This window comes from Eleutherodactylus coqui, chromosome 2, assembly GCF_035609145.1.
Source record: "Eleutherodactylus coqui strain aEleCoq1 chromosome 2, aEleCoq1.hap1, whole genome shotgun sequence".
Lineage (NCBI taxonomy): Eukaryota > Metazoa > Chordata > Amphibia > Anura > Eleutherodactylidae > Eleutherodactylus > Eleutherodactylus coqui.
The window spans coordinates 36150015-36167371 of NC_089838.1; positions in this window are offsets into that span (position 1 = coordinate 36150015).

Consider the following 17357-nt stretch of genomic DNA (forward strand, 5'->3'; position numbering starts at 1 on the left):
ATGTTTCCTGTTCTTTGTTCTGTTGTAGCTTGCTGTGTGATCTGTGCCTTATGGTTCATGTCCGTTTGTACGTTTATTTTGTGTCAGTTTGGTCTGCTGAGTTTGTTTGCTATGTTTGCACTAGGTTGGCCCCTAGGGTCCTCTAATAGATGTGTCTTGCTAGTGTAGGGAAGCAAGATACGAGGGGCCTTGCAGCTTAAGTTCATTGGCCAATGTACGAACTAACAACTTGCGTTTATATTCAGCTTATCATCTGCTATTGGTGTTTACATTGTGGCTGCTGTAGGCTGTGTATTCTAGCTCTGTGTATCCTGTTCTGTTCCTGTCATGTGGCATGTGAATGCATCCTGTTCTGGTGTGTGGCTCCTAGGATCAGTTAGGGCCCAGATCCGAAGACCGCTGGGCTGCCCTTATTGGGGCAATGTCCCCGCTTAGGTAGGGCCAGCTCTACCTCCCCGTAGTAAAGGGTCAGTTTGCCAGAAACCCATGTGCGTATCCTGTCCCCTTTGGTCACAATCGTGTGGGCCCTGTGCTTAGTTTTCCCACGCGACCGTAACAGAAGGGAACTGCATTATGAGAGTGAGGTGATCAAGATCCGGGAAACGCGGCCTCCGGGAATATGTGGTGGCCTGGTTGTATGAAGCACTAATTGAATAAAGCAGAAGAATGTGTTACGTGTGCTGCTGGGATCTGTGGTACTATGTACTCCTAGCAGCACTCTCAGGGTTAATTGAGCTGGCTGGGTGTGGTACGTCCTGCTAGCCAATCTCCTGGATCTGTGCTCACATATAACCCAGCTCCTTGTCAGTCTCTGTGTGGGTTCCCTATGGTGAGTACTCATGTTGGGGCTGTGTCCTGTAACTTGTTATCAGTCTTGTTCTGCTTGTCCCACTGTGATCTGTGTTAGCAAGTACGTCTATTGTGTGGCTCTGCTTCCCCAAGATTGTCTGGACACCTGTCGTCCTAGTCTGCAGTACATGCAGCCCCCTTTTCCTTCCCCCTGTTCAGGTGCAGCCTCCAGAGGTCTTATGTCTTACTCCGGGTGTCAGTTGGTGTAACTGGACACTCCCTTATGTCAGCTTGTGTAGTTGACTGTCTTTCCCCCCCCCCCCCCCGGTATGAGGACACATAGACTTGCTGTGTGTGCATGTGAGTTCTGAGTGGAGTCTCTCTGGCTCTGTTCCCTGTTCTCTGTCCCGTTCCTGATGCAGCTGGCGGTGTGTCCAGTGCTCTGTTCTGTCCTGTTGCAAGCTTTGCTGAGTGATTTCTGTCTTGCTGGTTCATGTCCATTTCTACGTTTAAATTCTGTCAGTTTCTTGTCAGCTTGCTGTGTGACCTGGTATCTGTGTCCTGTCCTGTTTCAGCTTTCTGTGTGAACTCTGTCTGGTTCTGTTGGACTCCTGGTTAGTGTAGGGACTAGCGGTATAACCAGGAGCCGTAAAGTGGCCCGCTAGCTTCCACATATTGTACAACATGTCAACCAATACCTGGTATTTACGTTCAGCTTATCTGTTTCTAGTGGTTGCATGTTGTGTGCTGTGTATCCTGTTCTGTCTCTGTCCTGTAGCATGTGTATGCCTCCTGTTCTGTGGCGTGGTTCCTAGGATCAGCTAGGGCCGAGTTCCGAAGACCGCTGGGCTGCCCTTATTGGGGCAATGTTCCCTGCTTAGGTAGGGCTTTGCCATTCCTCCGGTTAGCACAGGGTCAGTTGCCTGAAACCTGTATGAATCCTGTGTGACCCTGGTGCTACCTGTGTGCGTCCATCCCATCCATACTTTTCCCTATTTCGGGTACGATCGTGTGGGCTCCCGTGCTTAGGTTGCCCACACGATCGTAACAGAATGTTACTTTCACACATCCAAGCTCCTGTCTTATATGCTCTTTATGATACAAGGAGCCACCAGGATTGAGGGGCATTGGATGGAAGGTTTCTTCCTGCTGAAAGGAGGATACTAACTAAAGACAAGACGGGAGCGGGCACGACCTGTTGTACAGGTGGGGACTTTTCCTATTGATTGTCTCTCTGTTAGGCTAGTTTCACACGGGCGAAAGCGATATCGCCCTCACCATTCATGTGAAAGCCCCAGTGATGCAAGGCGTTTTCATGTGATAAAGGGAATCCCCCACCGCATCTGTTGCAGCCACGGCAGGGGATCGCAGAGTTCTCCCATTGCTTCCAATGGGGCTGTGGCTGGTGCTGCCGCCGCCGGCCCTGTTGATGCAGATGTTCAGTATCGCAAGTTGATAGAACATGCTACGATGTGTTGCTCACAGGAAACATCGCTCATGTGTATGACCCCATTCAAATCAATGATGTTCATATTTGTCTGAGATTTGTGTCTTGCAACGCAGAAATCTCCCACGATTTTCTCCGCCGTGTGAAACCGGCTTTAGGTTGCATTCACATAGGCATGAAAATCGTGCGAGTTGTGTGCATTACAAGACGCACAAAACTCACACGAAAATACAACCCATTATAATTTGTAATAGGTGTATTTATATGGGAGATTCTTCTTCCACAGCGATGCTGTGAGACGGATAAATCACAGCATGGTCCATGTTCATGCCAGTCTCACACGATATAGAATATGCAGATGTGCGGTCCCCCGTGTGCCTATATACGGTCCTGGAATGTCCGTGTGCTGGGCAATGCAAGTCGCATCTGACATTCTCGCTGTCACCAATGTGATTGCACCCTAAAGCATCAGATCACGCTCCATCACATTGTTGGTGCAAGACAACCGTCTGCCACAAAAGCCGGATGGTGAGGAGGCGAGTGGCTGCTTTACAGAAAGAGCGTGCTACACAGATACAGACTTTCCTGACAGTGGGTGATAGACATCACTCAGGAGGTGTGGGTGGCACTGTTACTATTGGAGCCATTAAGGGGGCACTGTTACTATTGGGGCCATTAAGGGGGGCACTGTTACTATTGGGGCTACTGTAGGGGGCACTCTTACTATTGGGGCCACTAAAGGGGGGCACTGTTACCATTGCGGCCACTCCAGAAGGAATGGCCACTCTTTACAAGAACTTGCTGAATTTTGGGCCTGTACAGAGTGGCCATTCCCCCTGGAGATAACGGATCCTGTTTTTTTTATGCCTGACACATAAACAGAAGGAGGAAACTTGCTATATGGATGCAAAAATTTCTCAATCTTCATGTACGTGTTTGCTCATAATCCAGAAATTCAGATAAACACTTGCTGTGAGCAGATATAAATTCATACTATAATGTATGCTATATAGTAAATCTGTCAGACTAAGGGCTCATACACATGCAGTGAATAGAACCCATTGATGTCCTATCTTGGTGCGTATTATGCACTCTAGGAGCCCATTGAAATGAATGCAGGAAACCCGCGCGCATGATCTGCAGCTCAATATGCCCATAGACTATCATTGGGCATCTGCAGGTATTTAAATACCTGCAGATGTCATTATTTTCCTGGCGTGTGGATCGCACACTGAGAAAAAGCGCAGCATGCTCCATTTTCCAGCGGATCCCACAGGGATGCCTTCCATTGAAGTCAATGTAGGCTGTCCGTAATGCGGCACTCCCACAGCTAACACTGCGGATGTGACGCAAATCCGCGGGAAAGCGGGAGATTTTTAAAAAAGAAAAAAGGCACCACGCATGCACGCAGCACGCCTGCTGAGCGCATCCGCTGTGCAGAAGAATGGAGATCCAGCCACGAGAGAGGAGACCTGCACCGCATCCAGACAGGTGAGTAAATGTATTTTTTGCCTCATATATGCGAGCACAGCAGGAATCCGCTGCTTGCCCGTGGACATTAGACATTAGAATTTACACCAAAAAACTGCTTCATAGCTGGTAAAGATTTCTTCTTCTGGCATATGATCAGCCCCAAACACATGTATTAAGTGGCATACACCTCTTAACCCCTTAACGCCACAGGATGTAAAGTTACATTACTGGTTACAGTTACTGGTCTTAATAAATCAGCCGCATTGTGTTTGAACATAGAAGAAACCGTGTTCTGTCCCAGTCCAGCATGGAGAGGGTCCTGGAGCCGGTTAGGGAAGAGTTGGGAGGATCCCCAATCCTTAGTCCATCCCATGAATTACACCTGCTCTTCTGACTGACCAGGTGAGAAGAGCTTCAGACAATCCAGTGGGTAGACCAGCACTCAGAGGCTTCTTAAAAATTAAAGCATGAAAAAGCCCCAATCTGGGTCAAAACGTCGCAGCTTATTTTTTGCTGAGGAATAAAAGGATAGATTGAATTTTTAAGAAGCCTCTGAATGCTGGTCTACCCACTGGATTGTCTGAAGTCACGATAAGGGGGTCTTTAGTCCAGACCCATTCAGGACTGTGCACCTATACCTTTGTTCATTCTCATCTTGGAATATTGGTTGTGCTGCTATCCATACATTTACTATTGGGATCACAGGTGAGAAGAGCTGTCTTTCTATAGGAGTATTAGTGAGTGATGGCTGTAAGACTGGGGAAGACAAGAGGGCTAAGACCAGTGCAGGCTGCTGATGGGTCTGTGCTGCTAGTATGACCCTGGTGTCACGGAGGAGTACTAGTGAGTGATAGCTGTAAGACTGGAGCAGACAAGAGGGCTAAGAACAGGTCAGAGATTGCTGATGGGTCTGTGCTGCTAGTATGACCCTGCTGTCACAGGGGAGGTTTTTGGGTTGCTAGGATGAGTTGGTTACTTATGTTGCTGTGAAAAATGTCCCCTCCGTACAGCCGGATAATATACTACAACATAGAGGAACCTCTGTTGTACTGTATATCTTCTTAGGATATGGGAACACTGTGGAAATGCTGTGGATTCCCCATTGTAGAGTTAATTGTGAAAAGTCTGCAGCATTTTATAGAACCAGAAATGGGGATGAGACCTCAGGAATGAGACTAAAGGAAACCTATTTCATCTTCACAGCACCATAAACTGAGTTATGGCGCTGTTAGTACTGGTGATAGGGAGCCGGGTGGTGTATTGTTTGGACACTCCCACGATGCCCCCTTTGAATACGATGCATGGCACTCTTTTTAGAGTCCAGTGCATGCATGCGTAACTAAAGGCTCAGGGGCCCATGTGCAAAAGTTCAGCTTGGGCCCCCATCATACCTAGACCCACACCCAAATCGTGCTGCCTGTTCTATTTTTGCATTTTCATGTTTTTTAATGCACCTCCTCACCCATCACAATGATGGGGCACATTAAAAAGCACTGTACCATGCATACAAAAATGCTGCTCGAAATTGCGGTAAAAATGCTACGATTTCTAGATGCATTTTCTGAACGCATGTCTAAGAGTGGGTTCATGCTTTTTGGTGCACTTTTGAACCACAATTAAGAAAAACGCATTCAAAAAACTGCATGCAGTATTCAAAGACCACAAACATTTTTAAGAAACTGCATACACTATTAAAAATTGCATGTGTGTTTGATCCATTTTTAATTGTGTGTAAAGTGTCCAATTATATACAGTATATACAGGGAGATGTGTAACTTGTACCAGCAGTAGAGAGAGGTGGCAGAGAGATAGATGGATAGACAGATAGATATATACATACTTCGGGACCCGGACCACCTTTCTTGGTGAGAAGAGCAGCATGGTACACAGATGCGGACGCCGTTCGGCAGGAGCAGCAGGATGATGAGTCATCATTGACAACATTATCTTGCTACGCTCTGCTTCGGCGTCCTCTCCGGCCTCGTGATTGGTGTGGCGCAGCTGACAGTGCGACCAGCCGTTAATGCACTGAATGTGCATTTGTTTATGTCAGAGGGCGGCCTCTGGGCCCCCTTAGTGCAGGGGCCCAGTCGCCATTGTGACCCCTGACGGTACACCAGTGATCCCATAGAAGTCTATTGGAAAACATGTGTATGGGACTCATCACTGGATCGTGGGAATCGACGAATATCAAAAAATACATCACCTGACTCCCTGTCAAGTCACCTAATGGCGCCATAACATAGTTTATGGTGTGGTGGGGACGTGACAGGTTCCCTTTATATTCCTGCTTGCCGTGCATAAAATAATGTATTACAAAAGTAATGTATACTCCCTTCTCCCGGGTTTGTGGAGCTCCAGAGTCAGATTCTTCAGTTTTTTACTTCCTTTTTTTAAAATTTAGGCATGTTGAGCTAGAATTTAAAAAAACAGAGTTTGTTCTGAGCACCAGTCAAAAAAGAGAACTGAGTGCAGCGCTGTTTTTGTAGATCGCATTGAAATAAATGGCGGCTAAGGAAACAACACAGCCCAGCACACTACACTGTTATAAAAATTCTAGGAGTTAAGGGAACAGCATAGTAGACTGTGTTATGCTGTTTCCATAGCTTCCTTTTTCTTCAATGAGAGCTACAGAAAGAATGCTGTGCTGAACTCTCGACATAACCTGTCGGATGTGGCCGGTAGCAATGGCAGTGGTTCCCCCTTTAAGTACTTGCCTAGCACTGAATGACAATATGCCTTCACACCATCGTTCATCTTGCAGAGCTTAGTGGGCCCCTAGTTCAAAGTAAGAACCACGTCACAGGCTACTTTTAAAAGCATGTGTAGGTAGACTTAAAAACAGCATACATTGTAGTAAACAACAGGTCTTTATTTGTTAGCTAAATCAGCGATACATTCACAAAACTTGGCACAGTTTCAAATATTTTGGCAATGCTGGCTTTACTAAACAACACTGTCTCTGCCTGCCAACATTTGTTGGAAAAAATAGTCTCTTAAAGAATAGGATGGCCTCTGTGTCGGCTGGAGTGGGGCGGCCCCCTGTGTCGGCTGGAGTGGGGCGGCCCCCTGTGTCGGCTGGAGTGGGGCGGCCCCCTGTGTCGGCTGGAGTGGGGCGGCCCCCTGTGTCGGCTGGAGTGGGGCGGGCCTCTGGCTTGGCCTCTGTTGGCTGGAGCGGGGCGGGCCTCTGTTGGCTGGAGCGGGGCGGGCCTCTGTTGGCTGGAGCGGGGCGGGCCTCTGTTGGCTGGAGCGGGGCGGGCCTCTGGCTTGGCCTCTGTCTTGGGTGAAGCAGGGCGGGCCTCTGGCTTGGCCTCTGTCTTGGGTGGAGCGGGGCGGGCCTCTGGCTTGGCCTCTGTCTTGGGTGGAGCGGGGCCGGCCTCTGGCTTGGCCTCTGTCTTGGGTGGAGTGGGGCGGGCCTCCGTGTTGGCTGGGGCAGGGCAGACCTCTGTCTTGGGTGGAGCGGGCTGTGCATCTGTGTTGGCTGGGGCGGGCCTCTGTGCTGGCTCTGGAAAGAAAAAGAAATAACTGAGTATAGCAATCAATTTTTCAATTGGGTCTGTCCCGCGTAGGGCCTCTCGGCCGGTCTGTCCCGCGTAGGGCCTCTCGGCCGGTCTGTCCCGCGTAGGGCCTCTCGGCCGGTCTGTCCCGCGTAGGGCCTCTCGGCCGGTCTGTCCCGCGTAGGGCCTCTCGGCCGGTCTGTCCCGCGTAGGGCCTCTCGGCCGGTCTGTCCCGCGTAGGGCCTCTCGGCCGGTCTGTCCCGCGTAGGGCCTCTCGGCCGGTCTGTCCCGCGTAGGGCCTCTCGGCCGGTCTGTCCCGCGTAGGGCCTCTCGGCCGGTCTGTCCCGCGTAGGGCCTCTCGGCCGGTCTGTCCCGCGTAGGGCCTCTCGGCCGGTCTGTCCCGCGTAGGGCCTCTCGGCCGGTCTGTCCCGCGTAGGGCCTCTCGGCCGGTCTGTCCCGCGTAGGGCCTCTCGGCCGGTCTGTCCCGCGTAGGGCCTCTCGGCCGGTCTGTCCCGCGTAGGGCCTCTCGGCCGGTCTGTCCCGCGTAGGGCCTCTCGGCCGGTCTGTCCCGCGTAGGGCCTCTCGGCCGGTCTGTCCCGCGTAGGGCCTCTCGGCCGGTCTGTCCCGCGTAGGGCCTCTCGGCCGGTCTGTCCCGCGTAGGGCCTCTCGGCCGGTCTGTCCCGCGTAGGGCCTCTCGGCCGGTCTGTCCCGCGTAGGGCCTCTCGGCCGGTCTGTCCCGCGTAGGGCCTCTCGGCCGGTCTGTCCCGCGTAGGGCCTCTCGGCCGGTCTGTCCCGCGTAGGGCCTCTCGGCCGGTCTGTCCCGCGTAGGGCCTCTCGGCCGGTCTGTCCCGCGTAGGGCCTCTCGGCCGGTCTGTCCCGCGTAGGGCCTCTCGGCCGGTCTGTCCCGCGTAGGGCCTCTCGGCCGGTCTGTCCCGCGTAGGGCCTCTCGGCCGGTCTGTCCCGCGTAGGGCCTCTCGGCCGGTCTGTCCCGCGTAGGGCCTCTCGGCCGGTCTGTCCCGCGTAGGGCCTCTCGGCCGGTCTGTCCCGCGTAGGGCCTCTCGGCCGGTCTGTCCCGCGTAGGGCCTCTCGGCCGGTCTGTCCCGCGTAGGGCCTCTCGGCCGGTCTGTCCCGCGTAGGGCCTCTCGGCCGGTCTGTCCCGCGTAGGGCCTCTCGGCCGGTCTGTCCCGCGTAGGGCCTCTCGGCCGGTCTGTCCCGCGTAGGGCCTCTCGGCCGGTCTGTCCCGCGTAGGGCCTCTCGGCCGGTCTGTCCCGCGTAGGGCCTCTCGGCCGGTCTGTCCCGCGTAGGGCCTCTCGGCCGGTCTGTCCCGCGTAGGGCCTCTCGGCCGGTCTGTCCCGCGTAGGGCCTCTCGGCCGGTCTGTCCCGCGTAGGGCCTCTCGGCCGGTCTGTCCCGCGTAGGGCCTCTCGGCCGGTCTGTCCCGCGTAGGGCCTCTCGGCCGGTCTGTCCCGCGTAGGGCCTCTCGGCCGGTCTGTCCCGCGTAGGGCCTCTCGGCCGGTCTGTCCCGCGTAGGGCCTCTCGGCCGGTCTGTCCCGCGTAGGGCCTCTCGGCCGGTCTGTCCCGCGTAGGGCCTCTCGGCCGGTCTGTCCCGCGTAGGGCCTCTCGGCCGGTCTGTCCCGCGTAGGGCCTCTCGGCCGGTCTGTCCCGCGTAGGGCCTCTCGGCCGGTCTGTCCCGCGTAGGGCCTCTCGGCCGGTCTGTCCCGCGTAGGGCCTCTCGGCCGGTCTGTCCCGCGTAGGGCCTCTCGGCCGGTCTGTCCCGCGTAGGGCCTCTCGGCCGGTCTGTCCCGCGTAGGGCCTCTCGGCCGGTCTGTCCCGCGTAGGGCCTCTCGGCCGGTCTGTCCCGCGTAGGGCCTCTCGGCCGGTCTGTCCCGCGTAGGGCCTCTCGGCCGGTCTGTCCCGCGTAGGGCCTCTCGGCCGGTCTGTCCCGCGTAGGGCCTCTCGGCCGGTCTGTCCCGCGTAGGGCCTCTCGGCCGGTCTGTCCCGCGTAGGGCCTCTCGGCCGGTCTGTCCCGCGTAGGGCCTCTCGGCCGGTCTGTCCCGCGTAGGGCCTCTCGGCCGGTCTGTCCCGCGTAGGGCCTCTCGGCCGGTCTGTCCCGCGTAGGGCCTCTCGGCCGGTCTGTCCCGCGTAGGGCCTCTCGGCCGGTCTGTCCCGCGTAGGGCCTCTCGGCCGGTCTGTCCCGCGTAGGGCCTCTCGGCCGGTCTGTCCCGCGTAGGGCCTCTCGGCCGGTCTGTCCCGCGTAGGGCCTCTCGGCCGGTCTGTCCCGCGTAGGGCCTCTCGGCCGGTCTGTCCCGCGTAGGGCCTCTCGGCCGGTCTGTCCCGCGTAGGGCCTCTCGGCCGGTCTGTCCCGCGTAGGGCCTCTCGGCCGGTCTGTCCCGCGTAGGGCCTCTCGGCCGGTCTGTCCCGCGTAGGGCCTCTCGGCCGGTCTGTCCCGCGTAGGGCCTCTCGGCCGGTCTGTCCCGCGTAGGGCCTCTCGGCCGGTCTGTCCCGCGTAGGGCCTCTCGGCCGGTCTGTCCCGCGTAGGGCCTCTCGGCCGGTCTGTCCCGCGTAGGGCCTCTCGGCCGGTCTGTCCCGCGTAGGGCCTCTCGGCCGGTCTGTCCCGCGTAGGGCCTCTCGGCCGGTCTGTCCCGCGTAGGGCCTCTCGGCCGGTCTGTCCCGCGTAGGGCCTCTCGGCCGGTCTGTCCCGCGTAGGGCCTCTCGGCCGGTCTGTCCCGCGTAGGGCCTCTCGGCCGGTCTGTCCCGCGTAGGGCCTCTCGGCCGGTCTGTCCCGCGTAGGGCCTCTCGGCCGGTCTGTCCCGCGTAGGGCCTCTCGGCCGGTCTGTCCCGCGTAGGGCCTCTCGGCCGGTCTGTCCCGCGTAGGGCCTCTCGGCCGGTCTGTCCCGCGTAGGGCCTCTCGGCCGGTCTGTCCCGCGTAGGGCCTCTCGGCCGGTCTGTCCCGCGTAGGGCCTCTCGGCCGGTCTGTCCCGCGTAGGGCCTCTCGGCCGGTCTGTCCCGCGTAGGGCCTCTCGGCCGGTCTGTCCCGCGTAGGGCCTCTCGGCCGGTCTGTCCCGCGTAGGGCCTCTCGGCCGGTCTGTCCCGCGTAGGGCCTCTCGGCCGGTCTGTCCCGCGTAGGGCCTCTCGGCCGGTCTGTCCCGCGTAGGGCCTCTCGGCCGGTCTGTCCCGCGTAGGGCCTCTCGGCCGGTCTGTCCCGCGTAGGGCCTCTCGGCCGGTCTGTCCCGCGTAGGGCCTCTCGGCCGGTCTGTCCCGCGTAGGGCCTCTCGGCCGGTCTGTCCCGCGTAGGGCCTCTCGGCCGGTCTGTCCCGCGTAGGGCCTCTCGGCCGGTCTGTCCCGCGTAGGGCCTCTCGGCCGGTCTGTCCCGCGTAGGGCCTCTCGGCCGGTCTGTCCCGCGTAGGGCCTCTCGGCCGGTCTGTCCCGCGTAGGGCCTCTCGGCCGGTCTGTCCCGCGTAGGGCCTCTCGGCCGGTCTGTCCCGCGTAGGGCCTCTCGGCCGGTCTGTCCCGCGTAGGGCCTCTCGGCCGGTCTGTCCCGCGTAGGGCCTCTCGGCCGGTCTGTCCCGCGTAGGGCCTCTCGGATTTTTTTAAACAAATAAATGGGTGTTAAGTTTTTTAGCAGGTTTCCTTTAACTCTTCTGTTTCATGGGAAATCCTTAAATTTCACCATATTCACAGTATACCCTAACATAGCTTCTCCCAATTCTCCACCATCACCAGACAATTCACAGTATAATGACCTCTCCAGATAGTGAGGTAATGACATGCCTCTGCAACTTGTGTAGGACAGTGTCTTGGGGGCGGTTCTTTTATCAGACTTTAACCTTCTGACAGTATATGACGTAAGTTTTTCGTCATGGCAGCATGGTTATTAACGCGCCAGGATGTATACTTAACATTATGTGGATAGCGTGGGTTTAGAAGCTTAGCCCATGCAATCTTGCAGCCGGAGTTGGCTGTTACCGATAGCCAGCCTCCTGCTGTAACACCTGAGATCAGTGAACATTGGTCTGCGCTTTTTACCATCTGCATGCTGCCATCTATGTAGATGGCGGCATGTAAAGGGTTCACAGAGGTAGGATGCTCCCTCGTGACATCATCGGACACTCATGATTTAATCACGGAGGGTTGCAATGACAACAGAATGCCAGACATTGGTGTCCCAGCTTGCTGTTGCCTATGATCGCTATTACAAGTGATAAAGTTATACCGTATATTCCGGCGTATAAGGTGACGGGGCGTATAAGATGACCCCCCAACTGTCACCTTATACGCCAGGAATACAGTGGAGCAAAAAAAATAAATCATTACTCACCTTCCCCGGCGTTCTGCGGCGCTGCTGCAGGCTGTCGCTCCCTCCTGGTCCCCGGCAGAGCATTGCTTTCTGGACGCAGGGCCGTCAGCCAATCACAGCCATTCAATGACATCATTGAATGGCTGTGATTGGCTAAAGGCGCACGTGTGTTAGCCAATCACAGTCATTCAATGATGTCATTGAATGGCTGTGATTGGCTGACAGCGTGTGTTAGCCAATCACAGTATTAGCTTTCTGGAGGCGGGGATTTCAAGCCCTGCGTCCAGAAAGCAATGCTCTGCCGGGGACCAGGAGGGAGCGACAGCCTGCAGCAGCACCACAGAACCTCAGGGGAGGTGAGTAACGATTTTTTTTTTTGATACTTTGTTTTTTTTTGTATTACCGGCGTATAAGACGACCCCCGACTTCAGAGCAGATTTTTCGGGGTTCAAAAGTCGTCTTATATGCCGGTATATACGGTAAATGTATCATGTCATTTATGCTGCATGATTAACAGTCTAAAAAAACAATGGCAGAATTGCTGTGTTTTCTCTCCCGGCTCTCAAAAAGTAATTAATAAAAGATTTACAGTGTAGTATAAGTACCCAAGAATTGCACCAATAAAAACTGCAGTTCGCCTCATTAGAAACAAGCGCTCATACAGCCAAGTCAACTGAAAAATTATAAAGTTATGGCTTTTGAAAAGCGGAGATGAAAAGAACAAGCATTGGGTGAATGAGATATCCCCTGTCATCACATGCTCCTTCCTCTCCTGGCAGCTGCGGTAGTGGAACCATGTTGGCACATGCGCACTGCGCAAATTCAGAAATGAAAGCTTAAATTAATGAACTGCGTGTTTTTTTTGATGGACAATACAGAAGTCAGAAAAATAGCACCCAGTTTTTGCGAACTGTACATGACTCTATGGACTGTTGGCAGCCCTGAATTTGGGTGAATGACAGGTTTATTGTAATGGGGCACAGTATTCTGCATACCATATGGGAAGGCCGAGTACATAAAGCGCTTCTTATACATACAGCACCATGAACTCCAGACTGGAAAGAAATGTTCATTTTGGCAGCTTGTCTAATTTGTTGTCATTTTCTACTTCAGACTTCTTCCATTGAAATACTATGTAGGAATGTACAATATATGAACAACCTGCAAAACTGATATGAAGTATTCTCTGTAGTGCTGTGATCCTTTCTACTGTGTCACAGCAATTATAATTATTTATTCTTTAGCTTTTAAACTTTTCAATATATTTTATTTAAAAAACTTTATTAAACTTTTTTTAGTCCCATTAGGCGACTTGAACGTGCTGACAGAGTAGACTGCAATACCTCTATATTGTACCTTGTCACTGTTGATACCTAAAAGGCCTTAATACACACCAGTCCCAGGAGCATTAACTAGGTCTTGGGTTGCCATAGTAACCCATAGGCACCCTATGGTCGTGTTCAGGGGCGTAGCTGAAGACTCATGGGCCCAGGTGCAAAGGTTTATCTTCGGGCCCCCAAACTTAAGCCCTTAGAAAAGGTGTAATGTGAAGCTTCTGGGCCCCAATGCAAAACCTGTAACAGGGCCCCAAACTATAATGGTTTATTCATAGTACTGGGCTCCCTCTATAGAGAGTAGAGGCCTTAATGGCCCCCTAAGGCTCCTGGGCTCAGGAGCAACCGCATACCTTATATAGTTAAGCCAGTGGTCATGGGAGGAGGGGAGGGATGGAGGGATTTCCTCTAACTGCTTAGATGCCACATTCAGCATTGAGTTTGAAATTTAAGATAAAGCAGCTGGCATCTGATCCCTGGAGATGAAGGTGGATGTCTGCTATGTAACACATTTGGTACTCTCCGTGTTTGGCGTGGGCTCGGCTCCTATAGATGTACAACCTTTGTTATGAAGGGGTTAATGAAATAACCAGCATTTTAGTTTTGTAATTTCCAGGGATGCAATTTTTACCAATATCCATGAAAAAGTTGCAATGAACTCGTATGTCATCACTACAAGCGCTTCAGTCATTGAAGAATAACAGCCGTTTCCTTAGATAAACATGAAATAGATAAGCGTCCTCAATGAATACCATATAGGCCAAATATCTCAGCAGGAAATCGTATCTAGTGTATCGGCCCATTTCAGGAAAACGCAACAATGTCCTGTTTCTATATTTAAGGGTTTTCTGGTTAGGTGACGTTTTTCATGTTTTCTCTTTCTGCCCTCTCGATAGGTGATAACTAGAGATGAGCGAGCACCAAAATGCTCGAGTGCTCGTTACTCGAGTCGAACTTTCAGTGATGCTCGAGAGTTCGTTTCGAGTAACGAACCCCATTGAAGTCAATGGGCGACTCGAGCATTTTTGTATATCGCTGATGCTCCCTAAGGTTTTCATTTGTGAAAACCTGGGAAATTCAAGAAAGTGATGGGAACGACACAGAAACGGATAGGGTAGGCGAGGGGCTACATGTTGGGCTGCATCTCAAGTTCCCAGGTCCCACTATTAAGCCACAATAGTGGCAAGAGTGCCCCCCCCCCCCCGCACTGTCAGCATAAAGATCGTTCTCCTCTGCCACAGCTGTAACAGCTGTGGCAGAGAAGAACGATGTGAGCCCATTGAATTCAATGGAGCCGGCAATACAGCCGGCTCCATAGAAAGCAATGGGCTGCCGGGGATCGCGGGATGAATTGTCGGGAAGGGCTTATATATAAGCCCTTCCCTGCAATTCATCCAGAAATGTGTAAAAATAAAAAAAATATATACTCACCTTGTCCCGGCAGAACGATGTTAGCCCATTGACTTCAATGGAGCCGGCAATACAGGCGGCTCCATTGAAAGCAATGGGCTGCCGGCGATTGCGGGATGAATTGTCGGGAAGGGCTTAAATATATAAGCCCTTCCCTGCAATTCATCCAGAAATGTGTAAAAATATATATATATATATATATATATATATACTCACCTTGTCCCGGCAGAACGATGTTAGCCCATTGAATTCAATGGAGCCGGCAATACAGCCGGCTCCATTGAAAGCAATGGGCTGCCGGCGATCGCAGGATGAATTGTCGGGAAGGGCTTAAATATATAAGCCCTTCCCTGCAATTCATCCAGAAATGTGTAAAAATAAAAAATATATATACATACTCACCTGTTCCCGGCAGACGGAGTTCAGCGCGGCTGGCGGCAGTCCTCCTGAACTGCTCTGAACAGCTGTGAGTAGCATTCAGCAGCCGGGGATTTAAAATCCCCGCCTGCTGAATGAGCTGCCCCTGAGCCAATCAGAGGCAGCACTCACTCACCTATTCATGAATGGGTGTGAGTGAGATCTGCCTCTGATTGGGCAGGCTGTGACCAATCAGAGGCAGCTCCATTGAATTCAATGGTCAGTGCTCGTTTAATCGACACGAGTACCGCGTGGTGCTCGTCTCGAGTAACGAGCATCTCGAGTACCCTAATACTCGAACGAGCATCAAGCTCGGACGAGTATGCTCGCTCATCTCTAGTGATAACCGATAGATCGGTGAGGGTCCCACTGCCGGCATCCCCGCCAATCGTCCTGAAGTTTGCAGGATGAATTGAGACGTAAATAAAAGCTGCTGCTCCATTAATTGCAGTAGGACTGCAAAAGGTGACCATTTGAAGTTCAGTGAGCCACCACTCCATTTATTTGGGAAACCTCAGGACCCCTATTCTGGCAATCAATGGGGGTCCCAGCAGTAGGACCCCCACTGATCTATCAGTTTTCAAAACATTTTACCAAATCAGAAAACCCCTTTTAACTCTATTCCTTCACATTTCAATGGCTATTCAGTGTGTGTGTATACATATATTATGTATATAATAGTCACACCCATATACTACACTAGCTGATATACCCGGCTTCGCCCGAGTTAATTTGGTACTGGTGTTTATCTGGTGTTCACATGGAAAATCTTATGAAGTTGTGGTTACTTTAGAGATACTGAGGAAAAAGATATGTTCACCATTTTGCATAGTTCTCTGCGTTACCCAGAAAACACCACGTGGAGGTAACCATGCAACGCTTCCTTTTTATAAAATGACATCAGGAAGTGAGAGAATTAGATTACGTACATAAAATTTGGACACTAATTCTTTTGCGCTTAGAATTGAATAATCGAGTTGGGACCAATTAACTTTTCATATTTATGACACAATCAATGCCTGTGCCAAATTTCATGTTTCTATGACATTGGAAAGTGAGAGATTTAGATTATGTACGTAAAATTTGGACGCTAATTCTTTTGCGCATAGAATTGAATAATGGAGTTGGGACCCATTAGCTTTTCCTATTTATGACATAATCAATGCTCGTGCCAAATGTCCCGTTTCTATGACACCGGAAAGTGAGAAAATTACATTCCGCACGTAAAATTTGGACGCTAATTCTTTTGCGCATAGAATTGAATAATGGAGTTGGGACCCATTAGCTTTTCCTATTTATGACATAATCAATGCTCGTGCCAAATGTCCCGTTTCTATGACACCGGAAAGTGAGAAAATTACATTCCACACGTAAAATTTGGACGCTAATTCTTTTGCGCTAGAATTGAATAATCTAGTTGGGACCCATTAGCTTTTCTTATTTATGACATAATCAATGCTCGTGGCAAATTTCCCGTTTCTATGACACCGGAAAGTGAAGAAATTACATTCCGCACGTAAAATTTGGACGCTAATTCTTTTGTGCATAGAATTGAATAATCGAGTTGGGACCCATTAGCTTTTCCTATTTATGACATAATCAATGCTCGTGCCAAATTTCCCGTTTCTATGACACCAGAAAGTGAAAAAATTACATTCCGCACGTAAAATTTGGACGCTAATTCTTTTGCGCATAGAATTGAATAATGGAGTTGGGACCCATTAGCTTTTCCTATTTATGACATAATCAATGCTCGTGCCAAATTTCCTGTTTCTATGACACCGGAAAGGGAAGAAATTACATTCCGTACGTAAAATTTTGACGCCAATTCTTTTGCGCTAGAATTGAATAATCGAGTTGGGAACCATTATCTTTTCCTATTTATGACATAATCAATGCTCGTGCCAAATTTCCCGTTTCTATGACACCAGAAAGTGAAAAAATTACATTCCGCACGTAAAATTTGGACGCTAATTCTTTTGCGCATAGAATTGAATAATTGAGTTGGGACCCATTAGCTTTTCTTATTTATGACATAATCAATGCTCGTGCCAAATTTCCCGTTTCTATGACACCGGAAAGTGAAAAAATTACATTCCGTACGTAAAATTTGGACGCTAATTCTTTTGCGCATAAAATTGAATAATGGAGTTGGGACCCATTAGCTTTTCCTATTTATGACATAATCAATGCTCGTGCCAAATTTCCTGTTTCTATGACACAGGAAAGTGAAAAAATTACATTCCGCACGTAAAATTTTGACGCCAATTCTTTTGCGCTAGAATTGAATCATCGAGTTGGGACCCATTAGCTTTTCCTATTTATGACATAATCAATGCTCGTGCCAAATTTCATGTTTCTATGACACCGGAAAGTGAAAAAATTACATTCCGCACGTAAAATTTGGACGCTAATTCTTTTGCGCATAGAATTGAATAATCGAGTTGGGACCTCTGAACTTTTCCTATTTATGACATAATCAATGCTCGTGCCAAATTTCCCGTTTCTATGACACCGGAAAGTGAGAAAATTAGATTCTGTACGTAAAATTTCGACGCCAATACTTTTGCGCTAGAATTGAACAAACGAGTTGGGACCCATTAGCTTTTCTTATTTTGAAGATAATCTATGCTCGTGCCAAAATTCATGTTTCTACGATATCAGGAAGTTGGAGAACTTTTGGCGAGTCAGTCAG